Here is a 15435-nt window from a genome sequence, read left to right as displayed (position 1 = left end):
GGAAAGGAAGGAAAAACCAAATTATAAGAAGAAAAAAAATAACCAAACTGAAGAAAGAAAGGAAGAATCAAATTGAAGAGAGAAAGTAATAACCAAATTGAAAGACGTAAGAACAAAATAGAAGAAAGAAAGAACCAAACTGAAAGAAGAAAGTATAAGTCCCAAATTGAAGAAAGGAAGAAAGAACAAATTGAAATAAATAAGAACCAAATTGAAGAAAGAAAGCAACAACAAAATTGAAATAAGAAAGTCAGAATAAAATTTAAGAAAGAAAGTAAGAACCATTTTGAAAAGAGAAAGCAAGAACCGAATTGAAATCAGAAAGTAAGAATAAATTGAAAAAAGCAAGAATAACACTCAAGAAATTTGGAGGAAAAAAATGGAGAAAATAAGGCACGTTAGATAAAAGGAACAATAAATTGAAGGAAGAAGTGAAGAAATGCAGGACGGCAGGAAGAAATGAGAAACGAAAAAAAAAAATAGTCTAGAAAGAGGAATAGAGTATTTTCACAAAGAAAAAGAAGAGTGAAAATAGCTTCAATATCTATTCCAATAATTGTTAGAAAAAATTATGACTAGCCTCATTTTAGAAGAATACACGGTGATATTGCCGGACATGTGGCTAAGCATGAGACAGGCCTGCATCCGAAAGAACACACGCTGACACGAGACCCTGCATATGACTTCCACGGTGAGTTTCAAAACGTATCTACACCAAGGCCGACATTTGCTACTCCTGCAATCCTCTAATTCCGAGGTATTGAGAAACATATATTTATGTTACTCTTATGTAATGAGTTGATATCAGTGTTCTTAGGTTATGTATGCTAACTTATTCATAGTGTAGAGTAGAGCGTAACATAAAATTTATTATCACAGAAGAATGCGAAGCCAGTTACAACGCATGTGCAGAATTGGAGGGAAAATTAAAATTGAATACAGTTGAAAATATGGAAGGTCATAGCGTTACCTTATAGTTTAGTTAAGTAACAATACGAAATAATGATTAGAAAGGAGGCGCTCTTGAAGAGAATTTATGGCAGTTCTACGCGAATCAAAGCCGTCGGCGGACATGCAGGCAGGAGGGACTGTATTGTAAAGCCAGTGCGGATTCTACTCAGTCCTCGCGGAAACTAAGTCGCGTGCGGTTGTGTGCGAAATCTGCGGGAAGTGTCATCGTGTCTAACTTCGGATTAGTATCGGACGGCACTACAGCCATCGCATTCAGTCTGGGACTTCGTTAACAGGTAGCTAATGTTTTAACTGTTGGTATTAAACATTTCTGAATTTGTCATTCTCTGGTAATTTGTTACGTATGCAGGTGACTATAGAAACAGGAAGTCCCGAGGATTTATTGTATTTTTGTAGGGAAGTGTGACGTGCTTTCTATCAGGGTAAAACAATTTCCAACAATTTCCAAGGTCTCTGTGATTGGTTCCAGATCAAAGATCACGACTAACGAGAGGAGAGAGATCTAGGCCACTGGTTTCAGCTAGTACGGCGGAAACATTTAAGAATTTTTACTTCATACTACGTTGAATAGTTTGATGTTTCTTCTGCACCGTTATCTTTCAAAGCTATAGACAATTTTTAGAGTGCCGTGTTCTATACAATGTTGTTAAGGGTGTGTATATATATAAACACCCTATATATATATATGAGTGTTTAAAAAATACGGGGCATAATTTCCGGTATGTATTTCCCACATGTAGACAATCAAAATAGTTCATTACAACATGTGTCCGGAAATGCTTCATTTCCGCGTTATGGCCTTCACAACATTGAAATTCACCTGAACGTTTATCTTTCCGCAGGTCGTTGTCATTATAGAAGATGTTCAAAATGTCCACCTCCTGCTTGAATACAGACCTCACATCGATGTCTCATTGACCTGCGAACACGATCACAAACTCCAGGAGTATTGCGTATGTCCTCAGAACATGCCACAATTCGATTCCGAAGGGATTCCAAATCAGGCACCGGAGACGAATAAACCAATGATTTTAAATGGCCCCACAAGTAGAAATCGAGAGGGTTCAGATCAGGTGAGCGTGGAGGCCAAACAATTGGGCCACCTCTACCTATCCATCGATCAGGAAACCTTCGATCCAAGTACCGGCGAGCCGTACGACTGAAGTGTGCAGGAGCGCCATCATGCAAGAAGTGAATGTGTTGACGATTGATCAGTGGAGTGTCTTCTAAAACATGAGGTATGGTGTTTTCCAGGAAGTTTGTGTACGCCTGCCCCGTAAGTCTGTTTACAAGTACATGGGGTCCAACTAATTGATCACTAATGATACCGGCCCACATGTTGAGGGAGAACCGCACCTGGTGATGAGATGGAACAGTTGCACGTGGATTTTCATACGCCCATACATGCTGATTGTGGAAATTTGTTATGCCATCTCGTGTGAACTGTGCTTCATCTGTAAATAATACTAAGGCAGGAAAGTTCGGATTTACGCCACACTGCTGCAAGAACCACTGACAGAACCTAACTCGTGCAGGGTAATCTGCTGGTGACAGGGCCTGTACACGTTGCAAATGATAAGGATACAATATTATTGATACTCTTTCAACAGTCTCCAGACAGTCGTATGAGGAACATTGACTTGCAACGCTACCCTTCGTGTGCTGATAGAAGGAGTCATGTTCACAGCCTCCAGAATCTCCTCCTGTACTTCTGGAGTTGTAGATCTTGGTTGTCCCCTTCCCAAACCAGGAGAGTTAAATTTTCCATACTCGCACAGACGGTAATGGAGACGTACAAATGTCTTCCGATCTGGACATTGTCGCTGTGGGTACCTCTCCTGGTACAAACGACGAGCCAGCGCAGCATTGCCGTCCGCCTTACCGTACATGAAGTGTATCTTTGCCAGCTCTTGATTTGAATACATGTCGCACAGTCTAACGCCTACACAACACTGAATGTAACCTTCGCCTCGGAATGAACTGTCAGAGTGCCCTCTTAATGTCTCCTTTGACGGCAACGACCTGCGGAAAGAAAAACGTTCCGGTGAATTTCAATGTTGTGAAGGCCATAACTCGGAAATAAAGCATTTCCGGACACATGTTGTAATGAACTATTTTGATTGTCTACATGTGGGAAATACATACCTGAAATTATGCCCCGTATTTTTGAAACAGCCTGTATATATATGTACGAGAACGAGCACAAATATTATCAGAAAATGCAGGCTCTAAATTTCTAAAATTTTATAAGGAAAAGAGCTCACAATTGGACAAAAATTACAAGGTATCACAACAAGACTTATTAGAACTTTAATATCTGATAAAAGTATAAAAAGTTACTAAGTTAAATTTTCCAAAATTTGAAAATTTTCACACATATTAGTTCATAACTCCACAACCATTAGAGATAGAATTATGAAATTTTGTACACTGATTTAACATACATTTATGCAAAAGATGGACTACAATAATGCACATTTCTTTGAAAATAGAAAAATTAGGTCACAAAACATTATGTTAATTTTAATATATTTTATATAGGACAAATAAAATAACTTATTAATCGTATTAAAATAAACAACTCTACATGTCTGAGAGTAGTCTACTTTTCAGAAATAAGTGTTTATTACATGCAGGAAAAATATTAAAGATGTCAGAAAGACCATAACAATGTTATGGTTACCAAATTATGTAACTGCAGAATTTTTTTTTCGCACTTTGATCAAACTGGTTTGAAAAATATTATTAGTAACCTTTTTTATACTTTTATCAGATATTTAAGTTATAATAAGTCTTGTTCTGGTACCTAGTAATTTTTGTCCAATTGTGAGTTCATTTTCTTATACAATTTTAGAAATTTAGAGCCTGCATTTTCTAATAATATTTGTGGTCGTTCACCTACATATACCCTTAAGAACACAATACTAATAATAACATGGACTGACGATAAGTTCATAGAAAGTATTTTTAATTATACAAACCATATGTAAAATAATGTATTCTATTTATTTATATTCCACGGTATTCGTTCAACATTTCTCAGTTAGAATATGGAACATGTAAAAAAAAAATCTTAATAGTACTACAAAGTCTTAGTTATAGTCACAGTCTAGTTGAAATATATACAGAAGAGTTTTAAAATATATTAATACAACACAAATATTTAGTATCGATATTTGAGGGGCTCACAACCAGAGTGGACCAAGTCCACCAGTGATCAGTTTGTGGATTAATACAATTTCGGATGAAGAAAACTTAGATTTATTCATTGCCATAACAAACAAAGTCCATAACTCATTTGTTGCTCCACAGAGGGCAGCATTTCCTATGGAAGGTGAAGGTTGCTAAGCGTGAGCCAGGAAATTTAAGACTCACTTTCTCAAAATTATTCCAGAAGGACTTGATCCACTCTGGTTATGAACCCCTCAATTAATACAAGACAGAAATGCAGTGCTGTTGAATGTCATACATTCACATACAGAATAGAAGGCGCGAGAAATTAGGACTTATTTAATTTGGCCCTAAATAATTTTTGTTTTGAGTTTGATTTTTTATATCCATAGGGAGACTATTAAAAATTTGTCTGCCATATAACGCACTCCTTTTCTGATAGCTCTATAGACTTCCCGATGGAGTATAAAACTGCAGTGGCGGCCGATTGGCTGAGGCAAGTGAGGCCGGGCCTCAGTCACTTGGCTTAAATGAACTCATATGTTCTGTTTTTATATGAGCCGTTCAGAGCAAAAGTGGTGTAAGTCAAAAATGGGTAATGAGGGTTAAAGTGAACATTCTGTAAAATACAGCGCAAATTAGCAATTAATATTCAATTTATTTAAACTATTAGTAGTCAGTGGATAGCAAGAAAGACATGGTAATTGCTACTTTGCGCTGTATTTTACATTTTACTTTAAACCTCATTACCCAATTTTGACTTACACCACTTTTGCTCTGAACGGCTCGTATACGTAACATATGTATTTGAATGAAGCATGCAGCGTTGTAGAAGCACTTGAAAACTTTGTGATGTATATATACTCGTCTTGCAGTAAAATTTGTTCCTGAGGCCTGAAATCTTCTGGTCGGGTCTGGCTTCTACATTTCGTATGTTTTCGCGGGTTTTCAGGTTGCACTTAAAATGCTGCAACTGAGACCCAATTCTTCTGGCCTGAACGATGTCCAGCCACTCACCATTCTCTTTGTTCCATACATCTGTCTTTTGTCAATGGTCGTCTGAAGGGTGGGAAGGGATGTCGATGAGGAAGTTGGGGAAGCAGTGATGACTTGTCTCCCTAAAAAGTAATTACGTTTTTAGTTAATATAAAATGTGCACTTTCGAAACATTGAAAAAAGTTCTTACAAGATTATGACAGTTCATATACTGAATGCAAGCCGGCACTGATCACGAAATGAGTCTTCAGAGTTGATATTTTAAGGTCACTTATAGGCTATACAGATAAATCAGATTACAAGTGCATAAATAATAAAGCAGACGTTAAGCATCTCCAACTTGACTACAAGAACTAAAAAGGTAAAAAAAAAAAAATGAGTTGGCGTGAACATATAAACAGATTGCATAATGAAAGACTTCCGAAGAAAAAACTTTCGACAGTTCAAGCCAGTAGATGAGAGAGAGAGATGAGAGAGAGAGAGAGAGAGAGAGAGAGAGAGAGATCAGAAGATTGATGGCATGACTTGAGAAAATAAATAACATTCTTTTTGGTGGAACAGATCTGAATAGTTTAAAATACTACAGCTGATGATGATGAATTATATGATTGAAATATAAAATATTCTATTAAAATTATGCATTTATTAGCCCATCACTGTCACTACAACATTCTTCGTCATGTTTCATATCCTCCTATCTTACCTGCTTCAAATCCAGACAGACACACATCGCGTGTCTCCTGGTCGTGTGGTCAACGCGGTACAGGGCCATCGTTGAGACAACACAGGACAGCATATGGCAAGGGACAAACATCCAGACCCGTGGACGGAAGATAGGGTAAAGGTTAGTAATATTGTTATATGAGTAATATTGTGATAGTTCTTTTTGAAAATTTATTACAGTTTTACTGAGCGAGAGAAGGACCGGTTTTGTGCAGCAACTTGTCCACGAACATCCCCTCAATACGCTGACGCAAAAAACCGATCTTCCTCGAGCAAAGTAAAATTGTAACAAATTCTCAAAGAGAACTATCACAATAATACTCGTATCACAGTATTACCAATCTTTACCCTACATCTCTTGCATTTCTCACGCCGTGAACATGATGAATTTTGCTCTTAAATAAAATGAGCAGCTATCAGAATGTCACATTTCCACGTTCTGATTAAATATAAATGTGTATCTCAAATACAAACTTTGTAGACTTTTTCACGCATTAATATTGATGTATCACAACTAAGGTGCTATTCATACACATTTCGCTAGCCCGCGCTACGAGCATGCTAAACCAGCCCCGGCTATCGACAGGTTACTTGTACAGGATTCATATCATATCATATCGCTAACCAGGGGCGGCTTTAGAGGTAGTGCCGTTGTGCCATGGCACTACCAGAATACAGAAGGAAAAGGAGAATTCATATTTTTCGCTCAAAACCTGAGAGAAACAAGTTACGCTTATACAATCTCTAGCGTCAATATGATCTTTGCAGCGAAACACGTTGTAACCAGTGTTTGGAGGATGGATCTGTGCCAGGCACTACATCCCATAAGAAATATAATGGGATGCGCGCGCAATCTTCATGTTCGCTCGTCCTTTCCAGCATCTAAAGCATGATCTAAAATGTGCTAGGCACAAATTGCCTCTGGCTTTTGCAATGCTTGTAAAACTGTATATCTCTCGCTCTGTCTGCCCTTCCACTTTGTCGGAACAAGTTTCGTAGAGCGAAGACTGCGACAATAAGATAATAAAATCTCTCCCGGTTTCTTGAAAACTTGCTTGAGAAAGTTTTCACTTTATTATTTCTACAGCAGTACCAATTGTAGTGTAAACGTGTTAAGTCGTGAGGTTGTCATCGTAATAGTGGTCGTGTTATCGTGTTGTGTACTGTGAAAAAATGAACTCGGTTGGCGCTTTATTGAAATCTCCGTTTTCAACATTAACATATGAAAACAAACTTCGTGTTAAAGAATTAGGCAGACCTATACAGCACTTAAATATTCATCAAAAGCAGCTAAGTGCTAAAGTTAACAGATCTCGCAAATTCAACCCAGATATTTATTTAAAAAACAACTGGTTGTGTGGATGTGATGTGAAAAATGCGTTCTTCTGTTTCCCGTGTGTTCTGTTCCGAGGTGAACTTAGCTGGTCAAGAGTGGGTGTGACAGATTTAGTACATTTATGGGGTAAAATAAAAACACATCATAAGTCAAAGGTTAATATGAATAACGTCTTCAGTTTGTCTATGCTGGGTAAAGTGAACATTGAAAATCAGTTAAATTCACACTACAGACTCGCGATTGCAAAACACAATGAGCAAGTTGATAAAAACAGATATGTGTTAAATTTAATAATAAATTGCATACGATTTTGTGGGGCACTAGATTTAGCACTAACAGGGCACGATGAATCTGAGGAGTTTTGTTTGCAAAATAGACAACCTCAACAAAAAATGATGGATTTATTTTCAAGTCAGAAGAATCGGCGAATGGGTTTTATATATCGCGCATATTAACCTGGTCAACAAAAGTGCTCAAGTGCTCCAGTTGTATAAATTTTGGTGAGTGATTATTGTTATTATTATTATTATTATTATTATTATTATTATTATTATTATTATTATTATTATTATTATTATTAGAGACGAGAATTTCATGCACTATAAAATCCCAAAATATGCATGCATTCATGCACTATCAAACAATGAAATATGCATGATCAAGCGAAAAATACATTAAAATATGCACTTTTATTTTTGTTTCAAATGTCTTATTTCACTTCACTTTTTTTGCACAGTTAAAAACCTAACAACATTTTTAAATTGGTTTTCCTGGACTTGTCAGTCAATATGTTTTTGTAGGCAGAGAATGACCTCTCTATATTGCAAGAAGTTACGGGTTTAAACTTGAATGAACATATTTGTGACAGTGTCAGGTTAAATTCTTCATTCAAGTTTTCGCCACAAATAACCTTTTTCACTGAACAAAAGAATCCGCAATCCGGGTTAGCATTTATGACCCTGTCCAATTTGTTTTTCGCCGCTACATCCACTTTCCCACGGGCATAAGTGAGGGATCTATGAAATTCTTTGCAGATTCTTTCTTTTGTTCCATTCTTACAATATGTGAAACAGATGCGACATGCTGGTCGACTTGAAATTTTTTAGTACATTTCATCTGAAATTATAGTAGACCTTACGGTTACCTAGGTACGATTTAAATACGGACATCGTAATTTAATAATTATTTTAAACAAGTTTTGTAATTTTTTTTTTTTTACAAAGAACAATTGTCATATAAAATGTTCGGAAACAGAACAGCATTGCTTAACTCTTTACTCCAACAGTCGCAAAATACGACATCCTCATCTGATCTAATAAAATCTTTTCCTTTACAGTAATCCACTGTGCAAAGAGTACACTTTTGGAATCTTTAAATTGGAAACATATTAGAACCACATTAACACGCGCAAACAGAATAAACAAGCACATTAACAACTTACGATATTCACACACAACAAACACAGTTTAACAATGATTCCAATTTTAGAAGACTCTAAATTGCTACTAGTACTAGAAAAGGAAGAGAATTTACAACCTCCCTGAAAGAGGATGCTTTTAACCTAAATTATTTGTCGGCAATTTCCTTGAACCCTCTATATTTCCTCTCTACTTAGTATTCTCAAAATATCCAAAGTAATAAATTCATTTATGACACGCAGTGTATAGAGGGTCGTCGGTAAAGTGTTGTAAAAGTGGACTTCCGTCCAGGGAAAGGTCCTCTAACACCTTATTGTGAAAATCTTAACATTTTATTTAATTTTTCTGTTATTTAGTTCTTTTTCTTTTTATTCTTCAATCCTAATTCCTGAAGCTAAAATAAGTTATGGGATATAAAATCGAGAAACTGAGGTGTCCATACAAAACCATTAAAACATGCATTTAAACTGAATGTAATGTATATTATATGCATTATTAAGCTAAAAATTACCTAAATATGCATTATGCATGTTTTTATCCCTAAAAAGTCGAAAACATGCAAATATGCACGGGAAAATTACACATATTTGGAACCGGAAAGTAATGAAATGGATAAGTACTAAGTTTGAGGTATGTCCTATGTTCCTATAAAAACATGCATTTGCATGGAATTCTCGTCTCTAATTATTATTATTATTATTATTATTATTATTATTATTATTATTATTATTATTATTATTATTATTATTATTATTATTATTATTGCTTATTTCTTGTCTTTGATTTAGACCATAGGCGGATCCAAGGAGGAAATAGTAGGAAAAAGACTCCCCCTTAGGGTATCCTGGATCTACCACTGATTTTGGCACTAGGCATTAAATATGTATGAGCCGCCACTGTGACGTTAACAGTGGTTTATGAATACGAAAAACGTTAGTTTGCTGATCATCCACCGGAAGTCCGCGCTAAGAATGTCTATGAATACGGCCCTTAAAAGTTTTGATACCGTAGTTCAATAAGTTATTTATATTTTTACAATGCAGGTTTACTTACATTTACAAAAAAAGTCTCAACACTTCAATAAAAGGCTTATGTATGAAGTTAGACGAATTTTGTTAACTTACTATATTGTAGTGCTCACAAAGTTAGACCACACAGTTTTAATGGGAAATGTTGATGGATTTAATTTTCCGTCGAAAGCAGCTTCTTTCAATGAGAAATATTACGTACTGTCATAAAATTCATTCCAAAACTTACGAAACATTTTAAATTAAAATTAAAATTAAATAATGTAAAAATAAGAGTCACGTGACTATAAAATGCCATCATATAAGTATGACGTCAGATATACGTTATTCTAATGGCATTTATTCCATACGCTTCTTGATTCTTACTCCCTCTGGCCAAATGACTGCAACTATATTACGGTTAACTATAGCTAATCATTTAAATAATGGCCTCTTCACTACCAAGTGTATGAATATGGCTTGTTAATTAAAGATGGCTGTGGCATAACGTAAATAATGAGCAAAATTAATTACGTAGTCCAAACTGAAACCAAACAATTTAAAACTGAAATGAAACACAGTGCTTTTGCGGTTTAAATATAAACTATAAAAAGAAACTTCATTTGGGTGCACAATAAATTATGTAGGCCTATAGCAAAAGCTTTCAGCTGTATCCGACAAGTTCACACTTCGGTCTTTTTCATTATTTTTCTATTCAATATTTTACATTAATACTTCATATTTATAAGTAGCCGAACTCTTTGCTGATACTGCCAGCAGCATGCATGATTATAGCTTAAGTCAAACTGGAACAAACTCGAAACACAGAAAGTCGTTGTGAGAGAGAGATAAATGTCCACTACCCTGCCGAGAATCGAACCTGAGCCAGGACGCTGTCACTTCAGACACAGCGGACAGGTGATGTATGTAACACGTGCGAAGTCACTGCTAAGTGATTTTATTTTGTGAAGCATTCCAATTCTTGCCTAGTACAGCAGATGAGAATGGAATACAAAACACTTCCCAAGGTGTAGACGTAGACGTGCAATTCTTATCTTGTAATAGCCTACACGGCATTGAATTTAAAACTCTATAGGCAACCACAAACAAGACTGAATTCTTCTCTCACACAAAATGAGATGAGGTGTCAATTTCAAAGCTTTAGGTAATCAGTTGTACAGTACTTTGAGCATCAAATAAGTGTAGCAATTCAAGTTGAAAGTGGGTAGTAGAGGATATGAAGTCATGTCAGAGGATATGGGCAAATCATCAACTCTTACGAAAGAATAAGGATCACATGCACAGATTGGCATTTCACACCAGCCTCAAGGGCAAAGAGGTTTGGAAGAAGATGGAAATGCAAACATCTTCAGTAAAATCTATCAGTCCTCAAAGACCAAGCTCAGCGCCGCGTCGCACAGTGATCCTTTCACTCTATCTGGCCGCGCAAAATTCGATTCAGTATTAAAATGATGTAGAAACATTAAAATAACAATTTGTACATATTATAGATATATTAATTTGTCCCACAGAACTTATCTATAATGTTGACACTTATTTTAGGAGAAAAATTCGCTCTGGCGCCGGGGATCGAACCCGGGTCCTGGGTTCTACTTACCAAGCGCTCTGACCACTGAGCTACGCCGAATTCAACCCACAGCACCGGACCGAACCTTCCTCCTTCGATGTTTCCCTTTGTGGCATCACTCAGCTGAGTGCGCTCCTAGTATAATGGCAGTAGGCATTGGATACACGGCAACATATTATATGCCTAACTTGGAGTCAGGCCACAAAGGGAAACATCAAAGGAGGAAAGTTCGATCCGGTGCTGTGGATTGAATTAGGCGTAGCTCAGTGGTCAGAGCGCTTAGTACGTAGAACCAAGGACCTGGGTTCGATCCCCAGCGCCAGAGCGAATTTTTCTCCTAAAATATTAAATTTGTACATATATTACGCATTTTCCTTATCCATATCGACATGATTCGAATTCAATTTAGGCTTAATATTAACTCAATCACACACATATAGGTATTCTATAGGCAACAACACTGTAGGACTTCAGGTCTTCATCACTGCATGTATGAAATATATAAGTAAAATATATGGAAGAAATCAGTTCCATTATAATTTTCATTTTAATTGCAATTTTAACTTCATACAGTTGGTAGAGCAGCTGGCTACGGACTGAAAGGTCCGGGGTTCGATCTCAGGTGGTGGCAGGATTTTTTCCTCGTTGCCAAACTTTCAGAACGGCCCCGAGGTTCACTCAGCCTCCTATAAAATTGAATACCGGGTCGTTCCCGGGGGTAAAAGGAGGTCAGAGCGTGGTGCCGACCACACCACCTCATTCTAGTGCCTAGGTCATGGAAAGCATGGGGCTCTACCTCCATTCATTCATTCATTCATTCATTCATTCATTCATTCATTCATTCATTCATTCATTCATTCATTCATTCATTCATTTTATTCCATTAATCTTACATGAGCAATGAAGCTTTAAGATGTGGAACAAGTCAAAATTTTACAATATTACAATTACAATTTTTACAAATTTTTATAGTTTTGCAATTTAGTAATTTTCTACAATTTTTACAATTTTGTGCAATTTTTTACATTTTGGCGAGATGTAGTGAGATGAGGTGAGGTCCGAGGATTCGCCAAAATATTACCCGGCATTTGCCTTTTGGTTGGGGGAAACCTCTGAAAAACCCCAACCAGGTAATCAAATCAAAGGGGGGGTAATCAAATCAAAGAGGTTGATGTCAAGGACTCGCCATAGACCATCCGCCTTCAGTCCCACGGCTGTGGAAAACCTCGGAAGAAACCGAAGACCAAAGGTGGAATCCAATCCAAGCCCGAACGCAGCTCCGGATCAGCAGCCCAGCGAGTCTGCCGACTGAGCTACATCGATGGCTCTACTAAAAGTATACAATACATAGCCAATCAGATTATTAAATTTACAAACGCAAACGATCATTCATCAGTTGAGCTATATGTATAATACAAAACAAGTTAATTAAATTTAAGGCATAAACAATTCCACCAGTTGTAATATACAGAAATTGATAATACATATCATGCAAACTACTTCAAATTACAAACACAAACAATTTATCAATAGAGCTATATAGATTACTATTCAATTTAAAGCATATACAATTCATCGGCCAAAACTATAGAAATATATACAATACAAAGTAGCATACTTTCATTAAGCTATTCAAATTTTTGCAATTAATATCAAGTAGATTAATTCAATCTATAATCATAAACAATTCATTAGTTGAGCTATACAGACTACTATACAATTTACAGCATATACAATTCATCAAATGAGCTATACAGACTACCATTCAATGTTAGACAAAAATATACAATGCATAGTAAACAGATTAAGTCAATATAAAAACATATTTTAGTTGAGCTATATAAAATTGTACATGTCATTTAAGTAGAATAATTCAATTCACAAGCATAAACAATTCATCAATTGTGTGCCCCCCAAGTGTCTTCTTAGCATGTTACGGGGATACCTTTACCTTTTTTTACTTCACACATGACATCATATTTCAATAAAAAAACTACATGGTTTCCTTTATGTTAACCAAGTAAGATATTTCACTACAATCAGTAAGTACATTTTCTTTCCATACTGAATGTAGTGGGTGCCTCAAATTTTAACAACAAAATACATAATACATTAATACATGTTAGTGTATTCTACATATTCTCTATATTTATATATTCACAGTAATGATTTCACCTCTACAGTCGCAGTGAGGAGCTTGCCATTCCAACAGCTATGTGCTACTTATGTGATCCTTCTGAGAAGGGTGGTATTGTAATCAAACATTCACTTTGAGGAGTGTACCACGCATTTATCACTTCAGTGTTTTCTATTATGACATACAGTAGCTAGTTTTTTTATTATACTGTAAATTGTGAGGAAAATGTTATAAGTATAAAATAATGGGGAAGATGGCATGACGTACACTAATAATGAACAGTTGTCACTACTAATTTTTCCTTTAATGTAATTCAGTGTTAAAAGTATTTTCAATAATATTTAGTTCTCAGTGCTGCTGTAAGATTCAGATTAAGTTCCTGAAGCGGGCACGGGGTCTTGATAAACAAAGAACTTCATTGAGTATAGGTCCACTTCTCTTTCGCGCTTTATGAGATTGCTTATTACACAATCTGACGACACCAAAAGCATATGCGACATTAGATGACAAGCCACTTATGGAAACTTTTTCTATATTTTGTTCATAATTATAAAACAAATTTCTCTCTAGCCACTTCTTTTTGTGACTGGAATTTACTCAGGATTCGGTGACAAGCAACAAGCAAAATTAACAATCTTAACAGTATCTTTAAAACGGATTATCTCTAAGTTTTCAAATCATTATTTTACAGTAAACAGTTAAATAATTCATCACTCCTTTCTGCTTTGTCATCTGTATAGCGCCAAACATGAAAAAGTTCGTTCCGCGATACCTCTTCTGAGCGTACTAAAACCTGAAAAAAAAGGCAAAGTTGCAAAAAGTAGCAGCTAGTTTTTATATAGGAGAAAGAATAAGATAATGGCTTTAGTCTTCTGAAAAATTTTTGACCGATCGTTGACAATTCTAGATTTCCCGGTGTAAAAATACTCAAAACTAGAAGTTAAGATAGCAATAATTTCTCAATTTTCAAGCAAATTTTACTTTAAAGTAGTATGTTGTGTGGGATTTTAAAAATATCACAAACATAGCACATACTTTGGTCTCCCATATCCACCAGTAATAGACGAAAATCGCCGGAAAAACACGTTTACAAGCACAGTTATCGAACATAAATTATGAGCTCGGCTTCAGGTTGGGGATGCGATAAGAAACGCCTTACTTCTGACTTCTTTTACAACACAAGAGCTGCACTAATAAGCATAACTATAACAAATCTCGTATCCTTGGATATTATAGTAATTAAAAACTCCATAAAACATGAAAATATGTGAAACTCAATTTTTGTATTTTGCGTGGCCAGATAGCGAAGAAGGACCACTGTGCGCCGTTTCAAAGCATGGGCAAACCCGGCAGCCACAGGGATCTTCGGGTTATAAGAGAGCCTCAAAATTGTGATGATTATGATGATGATGATGATGATGATGATAATAATAATAATAATAATAATAATAATAATAATAATAATAATAATAATAATAATAATAATAAATATACGGTCAAATGCAGTATTATTTTAGAAGCGGAACTTTAATTACTGAACAATAATAGCATTGTTTGTTGCTACCTCTCTGCTATCTCTGCTCCGACAATACCCTATCTAGTATACTATTATGGCATCCCTGTTGGCACTGTCTCTCCCACATTCTATTTTATATTCTCGTCTTGCTTAAGGCGTGGCTCTGGAAAGTCTGCGACCTTGCATTCCTCTCGCATGCTTTTTTTCTCGCATCTTACAACTATTACAATTTATTATTGACGTCGTAACAGTGTCATTCAAATAATTTTATATTTCATTAACTATTTTTATATATTATAATATACCAAAGATATCAGATTCCTTTATTAATATTTCATACATATCTGAGCATTGCTATACAACTAAATTGTATTTAAGAAAATTTTATTTAAAGATTGTTACAACAAAATATCCGACAGTGTGCGTTCCATTTTCGAAACTAAATGATCATGTGAGTGAGTTTACCGAGTTATTACATTTTATTTCCTATTTTAAAGTACTTCTCTGTCAACTTATTAGTAACGAAGCGTTTTCAAACTGGTTGTGCTAAGCGAAAGATAGTTAAAGAACG

The 15435-nt window shown here is 35.7% G+C and overlaps 1 protein-coding gene across 1 annotated transcript in view; it reads left to right on the top strand.

Moving 5' to 3' along the window:
* The first annotated feature begins 1034 nt into the window (after nt 1-1034).
* Nucleotides 1035-15435, top strand: part of LOC138712175 (protein 5NUC-like) — a 74002-nt gene continuing 59601 nt past the window's right edge. The window contains exon 1 of the mRNA XM_069843671.1: nt 1035-1247. The gene's annotated coding sequence lies outside the window, so the exon portion shown is untranslated. The remainder of the gene's footprint in view (nt 1248-15435) is intronic.

This window comes from Periplaneta americana, chromosome 13, assembly GCF_040183065.1.
Source record: "Periplaneta americana isolate PAMFEO1 chromosome 13, P.americana_PAMFEO1_priV1, whole genome shotgun sequence".
NCBI classification, from domain to species: Eukaryota; Metazoa; Arthropoda; class Insecta; order Blattodea; family Blattidae; genus Periplaneta; species Periplaneta americana.
This window is presented reverse-complemented; position numbering and strand designations above follow the sequence as displayed.